Raw genomic sequence first — 7,235 nt, 5'->3', positions numbered from 1 at the left:
TTTAGTGTAGAAAGCACTTAATGTTGTTGGGGGTGTGGCATGTGGGGCTAGTTTTTTTTCTCTTTTTTTTTGTTTTTTTTCATTAATTGCACGCCATTGGATTCATCTTGGCTATCGTATGTGACAGCCTAAATGGATCCTAAGGTGGGCAAGGCCAAGTGGCCTTCTTCTGATGTGGGCAATACGTTAGAAGACCAGTGGTGGTGACGACGTCAATGCAGACTCGTCATCAACGTCAACTTGATGAACCGTCATGATGACAACAACGTCAATGGACCAACGACGAATGCAGCCCCACTTACGCATGACATATCCAACGTCATGACATGTCACCAACGACGACTACAGAACCATCCGTGACGTGACGAGTCGACACGTCGCCTCGTCCTTGACGGTTATTTGATTTCTTATTTTCTGTTTCCTCCAAGGCCTATGTAGGCCAATGCTGCAAAAGAACAGTTGGCAAATTTGTTTTCAAGAATTGAGTTTTCTTCTTGGAAGATTTGCCCTAGCCTAGTACCCCTCTTGGTTTGCCACCGCCACTATTGTCAGCGTGATTGCTGCCATCAACGCCTCGCGCTGTCAGTTGCCACCTGATGGAGGACCATCTCGAGGACGACGCCACGATGACGAAGAACCATCTCGAGGATGGCGCGATGGGATGTCGTCAGCCACGCCGAGCAGCTCGCGCCGACGCTCGCCACCCGGGGTTTAAGTACCCCGCGTAAGAACTTTTATCTTTTTACTTATGCTCATTTTCATGTGTGTTTGTATTTTTGGATTCGTGGACTGGGCCAATGTTGTTGGGCCCCGTCCTCGTCATTTTTACTTTTTATGTTTGTATTTTGAATTTGTAAGGGAGGCCGAACCACGTCTCGCGACGGTTCATCCTCTCCCACGTTCACTTGGCACCCATCCTCACTATATAAGGGGATGGCATGCCCAAGGAACACCTTGGAGTCATTGTTGAAAAGTTTATTCACAATTCGTCTCCCCCCCTATCGTAGAGAGTAGTGTAGGGGGTTTGGCTAGCCCCACCCCACGTCGAGATCACTCCGTGGGTAGAGCCCACGTCTCCCCGTCGAGATCACTCCGAGGGAGACGTGTTAAAGCGCCGCCGCGATCACTCCGGTGCGAGGAAAGACTTTCAAGACGCCGCCGCCCTCAAGACTCGAAAGAGGCCTTCGTCGAGATTACTCCGGGGTCTTGGGAGATTCAAGAAGCGTCCGACACGTCATCAACCTGGGAAATCTGCTCCGCCGAGGAGCACACCCCAGATCCATCAAGAACTCCTCTTTCTTGGAGGGTTCTTGGTTGTTACAGTTCAAGAAAGTCATTTCTTGGTACCTTTTTTCCACCCTTCCACCATTCCTGATCCATACCCCCCCCTTCTCTTCGTTCTTGATCCACCCCACCCCCGTTCTTGAACACCCTCCCACCTTTCTTGAATTTCCCCTCTTTCCTCCTTTCCCCATCGTTTCTTGATTCCCAACCGCCTCGTCTTGCCTTTCTTGATCGCCCACCCTCCTTTCCCCATCGTTTATTGATTCCCAACTGCCTCGTCTTGCCTTTCTTGATCGCCCACCCTCCTTTCCCCATCGTTTCTTGATTCCCAACCGCCTCCTCTTGCCTTTCTTGATCGCCCACCCCCCTTTCCCCATCGTTTCTTGATTCCCAACCGCCTCGTCTTGCCCTTCTTGATCGCCTACCCTCCTTTCTCCCATCGTTTCTTGATTCCCAACCACCTCGTCTTGCCTTTCTTGATCGCCCACCCTCCTTTCCCCATCGTTTCTTGATTCCCAACTGCATCCTCTTGTCTTTCTTGATCGCCCACTTTCTTTCCCCTTGATTTCTTGATTTCTTGAATTCTTGAATTCTTGATTTCATGATTTCTTGATTTCTTGATCTCACCATATCTCCTTGATTCCCCTTCGTTCTCCCCTTTGCCCTCATCTTTCTTGATTTCTTGATTCCCACCCTCTACGCCATAACCGATTACTTGGTTTTCTGCCCCACCCCCACGACTATTCCCACGATACTTGGTTCGCTGTCTTGCCCGCCCACACGACTATGCCGTGCGCCAGCCAAGAGCGCGCCTTGTGCGCCCTCTGCTCCGACTTTTGTTGCACGCCACCCGTGGACTCAGCTCTCTGCTGGTAGTTACGACCGCACCGTCCGCACCCGGTTTTGTCCTCGCCAACGACACTCGTCCGCACGACCCGACACTAAGCATCCGCTCGACGACTTGGACGCCTAGGACTAAGCGATACAAAGGTCAGTCTCATCTCCCCACTATAAACTCCAGTATTATTATCTTCGACAGTCTCGTCTTCCCCTATCGCGTCCGCTACCGTGATATTCTCGAACATCATCGGATAGGACTAGCCACCTTGTCGAGCATAGGGATTCTTGTGGTAGACGGACTGTCATCCGACTTGGACGCCGAACGCTCCAGGGCTGTTAGATGCCCCTCACTTAGTAGACGTCTAGTAGGTCCAGCGGGTCATTGGGAGTTTGATCTTAGGTTCACTCATCTCTCATTGATCGGTACGGCCGACGTCGCTATCCGTCAAGTCCTTATCTGCTCGTTCGTATTTTCTCATCATTCGGCTTACATCCCATACATTCGCATCATAACCCTGTGACGTGAAACGCGCCGATCGATCCCGGCCGTCGTCGTATCACATCACCACCTGTGCCAAGAATGCATGCCCCTGCCCCTTGGCCACCCTAGCCTCCCAGCGCCCAGTCGCCCGGCGGCTAGGCCGCCCATCGTCAGGATCGGCCAGCGCTTAGGCCGCCCAGCGCCCAACGCCCTTGGCCGCTGCTTGGCGGCCCGATCGCCCAGCGCCAAGGTGGCCCAGTGCCTAGGCCGCCCAAGCGCCCAAGCCTCCAAGCGCCAGGGGCCTCTCGCCCCCTTGGCCGCCGCTTGACACCCCTGTCACCCAACGCCTGCACCCCGATTGCTCACGAATTCCCTTGCCGCCGCCCGCGTCAAGGCCGCTAGTGGATCATCCCTTCTTCAAGCTCATCAATGGCATGCCAAGAATTCCCCGCTACCTCGTCATGCACCCCTGGTGCTAAGGTACCCCTCAAGTCTTTGGTGTCTTGTGTTCTTCGTCCAGTATTCCGTGAGAAAGTTCATCCACCACTGTTGGATTTGCTTTGGATTTTTTTGGATTTTCAAATGACTAGTGAATAGGTTTTTGAATCTTCAAGTGGACAAAAACTCGAGTTTATTAATTTTGGTGCAAAGCACCGCCGTAGTGGTTGAAGACAGTACTCCTGGCCTCGACGAGGAAAGGGGCTACACTAATATTTCATTGAATTTAAACCCTCAAAATTGATCATGTGATCTATGGTCTGATTTATCCATTCCATTCCTAAATCAACCCAGTACCTAACAACCGTCGTTGTCCTTTCCCCATCACACTAGCCGCCCTACATCTGTTTCCTCTAGTCATCCTGCATCAAATTGGTATCAGAGCCTAACCTGTGTCAACCTACCTACTTCGTAGTCGTAGACATCATTCATTCATCATTTATTCATATTGCATGCATCTGCATTCAGGCAAATGCGTCTCCGTTCCAATGAATGAACCATCCCTAGATAGTCGTGAGGTTTCTGTCCTTATCCAAGATTCGTCTGCACCCGCTCCACCATCCTCCTCACGTGGGGATGTTGACCGCATGTTAGATGCTGTCCAGAATGGTTTTCGTGATGTAAACACATGATTAACCAACATGGACAACCGTCTAACCAATTCTATCGATGCGGCTAGTGAGCGAACTTACCAACTAGAGAATCGAGGACGGGATAGACATCGTCGTGATCACAAAGACCCATACCCGCCTGAACTTGGACCTGGGGATCACAATAGAAATCATCATGAATCTGATGATCCCTATCAACCTGAGAATAGATCCGAGGGTCTTAATCAGAATCATCCCGAGCGAGACGATATGATTCCTCATGAGAATAAAATGCCAGACCACGATAGGAATCGTCGAGATGATTTCTGTCCACCTGGGCCTAGAACCCTGGGCCGTGATAGGAATCGTCCTCTGCGGAACGATCTCTATCCGCCTGCGAATAGAAACCTGGTACAAGATGGAAATCGTCCTCCCCGTGGCGATTACTATCTACTGGAGGAGAGGATCCTAGATCGTGATAGGAATCATTCCCCTCGAAATGATCCCTATCCGCTGGATGATAGGCACCGAGGTTGGAATGGGAATCATCCTGAACTAGACGATCCCTGTCCTCCCAAGGATCGAGCACCATTTCGTGATCATCGACGTTTAGATCACGACAATATTGGCAGCAGATTCAAAGGAGTGTCAAAGTCGATGTTCCATATTATGAGGGATCTAGGGACTCAAAAGAATATCTAGATTGGGAGTCTAAACTTAACAGTTATTTCAAATGGTACAATATGCTTGAGTGGGAGAAAGTTCAGTATGCCGAGAAGAAATTAGTGGGTCAAGCCAAAATCTTTTGGGAGAACCTTGAATTTTCCATCTATAACCGACGAGAGACACCTATAGACACGTGGCCCCAAATGAAAGACAAATTGCGTGAGAAGTATGTCCCTATTGCTTATTTAGATAACCTTCTAGATCAATGGCATAAGTTACAACAGCGTAGGCGTCCCGTACCCGACTACATTACTCAATTTGAGGAGTTTTATATGAGATGTCGAGTTGAGGAGAATCCCCGAGTTGTCATATCCCCATTTAGAACTGGACTTAACCTGTACTTAGAGACAGAATTACTTGTTCGCAAGGCTGCTACACTCGAGCAGGCCTATTAGATTGTAGAAGATCTTGAACTATGTCAGACCTTATACAACACTCCTATCGTTAGTGGTCGTCCTGCCCTTACCGATCGTGCTCATTCCTCCTACTCCAACCGAATAGCTCCGCATAACCCACCTCTAGCTCTCCCAGCACCGATACCCACTCCCAAGTCGACTTCCACTGAACACCGTGCTCCAGCCCCCACACCACAATCAACTACTCCAACCAACCCTAATTCTCGTTCCTCTTCTTCCCTCGACTCCACCGCGAGAGCTCCGCCTCAATCCAATCCAGCACAAATCAGTCCGTTTGGCATGACTTGCTTTAATTGTCAGGGACGTGGTCATAGAGCACCCCAATGCCCTTCTTGAGCCCTACATATAGGTCAAGAATCTTTTGATATTGAACCTACCATAGACGAGCAACCTATTGACGAAGAAGAGTATAGGGTAGATAATTACGTGGTAGATGAATTTGTGCACGAAGAAGGTTTGGTGAACTTTATTGGCATCAATGACTGTCCACCATCCCTTCCTCGTCGTGATCCATCTACATCAGTTAGGGGAATTGTTTGTTGCAACCTTACCCAACCATCCAATGATGAATCTGCATTGAGGACATCCATATTTTATACTTACTTTAAGATTGGTGATAAAATGTGCAAGACGATCGTAGAGATAGTGGTAGTTGTATCAACGCCGTCTCTGATGTTATGACTTCACATTTGGGATTACCATTAATTCATCACCCTCATCCTTATTATGTATCATGGATCGATGCCACATCGGTCCCTGTGAAGAATCAATGCCTCCTTCCTCTCAAAGTTCAATCATACGAGGAACAGATATTGTGTGATATGTTACCTATGAAAGTTGGCAGCATTATGCTTGGTCGCCCTTGGCTATACAATAATGACATACACATTTTCGTTAGGTGTAACACCTGCTTGTTCCTCTATCAGTGTAAGAAGATCACATGGCACCCTTATACCCACAACCCTTAAAGACCATCACCGAAACCTACATCATTAGGTCTATGCATTCTCAATGGATGCCAATTTCAGGAGACAGATAGTGAGATATCTATTTGTGTAGCCATGATTCTCGATCATTCCCTTGAAAATTCCACACCCCCGCCATCTGATGTTTCCCAATTACTAGCTGAATTTGAGAGCGTCTTCCCTGAGGATTTACCCAATGATCTACCACCTATGTGTGAAATGCAGCATGCTATTGATCTTCCACCTATGCGTAAATGTCAACAAAAGCACTCCCCTGCCCCACTAACGTGTTTGACATGTCATCTGGCCAGGTGGGAGGTCCCTCCTCTTTGGCGGCACGCATCGGATTGCGGGCCACAGAATTTTTTTTGGTAAGAGGGATTTTAAATCATCAATATCGCAGATAAATGAAAAGGAAATGATAATAATGATATGAATAGAAGCACCTTGCTGAGACGAACAGATTAAGCCCAGATTTAGTATTCTCTCGTTCTCTAAATTGAGAGATATCACAAATTAAAATTTCAAAATGAAAAGCTTACCTTCGACCTTCATATCCTTTGATTTAGAGTATACTGCTCCGTTTCCAGCAATTTTGTAGTCGATTCCTACGGATTAATACCTTCCAAGTTCAATGGGACAAAAATCAGCACAATCAAAGGTCTATAGCGGAAGTTATGATAAAATCGTTGATTGTGGAGGAGAGACCTTGCTGTCCCTATGGATACAAATCCCTGTCATGGCTGTATGCTTATAATTAGTTAAGCACTATTATTAATAACAAACCAGTTGAGTTATTATCACAATATCATGATGAGTTTTTTAAAACCACTTCGAATATAAAGTTCACTAACACAATTGTTTGGCCACAATCTTTTATTGAATGCCTAATACATTGTGTCGTATGATGCATTGACAAAAGAGGATATTAGTGATTATTTAGTACTCCTCAATAATAAGGCTCCTTCAGCACAAGAAAAGAATGCCCGGATGTTTTTTCATTGTAGCTAAGGATCCAACAAATTCAGAATCAGAATACCAAATCATATCCACGTTATCAGACTTCTTGTCCATGAGCATAGACCCCTTAATTTTTTGTAAGTAGCACATGATCATTTTTGTATCAAGTGATCCATTCATGGATTGGACTTCAGGATTGCCAGATATCATGCTTTAAAGTCCAAGCAATCATAGTTCTCCATTTTTATCTATCCTCATCGTTTCCGCAAAAGCTTCTTCATTTTCTATTGGAACTTGTGATGTCCAATCATCAACTATTTAATGATTGGCGTGATCATCTCATCTCACACGATCGTGCAATCCAAGAGCCCCATGTGTACCTGCGATAAAGAGTAAAGAAAACTAAATGATTACTAATTTTTATGAAATTATGCGATTCTCTTTTTTTTATTCTTTTCTACATAATGATATGCTG

The sequence above is a fragment of the Wolffia australiana genome, chromosome 5, assembly GCF_029677425.1.
Source record: "Wolffia australiana isolate 7733 chromosome 5, ASM2967742v1".
Taxonomy (NCBI): Eukaryota; Viridiplantae; Streptophyta; class Magnoliopsida; order Alismatales; family Araceae; genus Wolffia; species Wolffia australiana.
The sequence above is the reverse complement of the archived record's forward strand: the minus strand, read 5'-3'. Positions refer to the sequence as shown.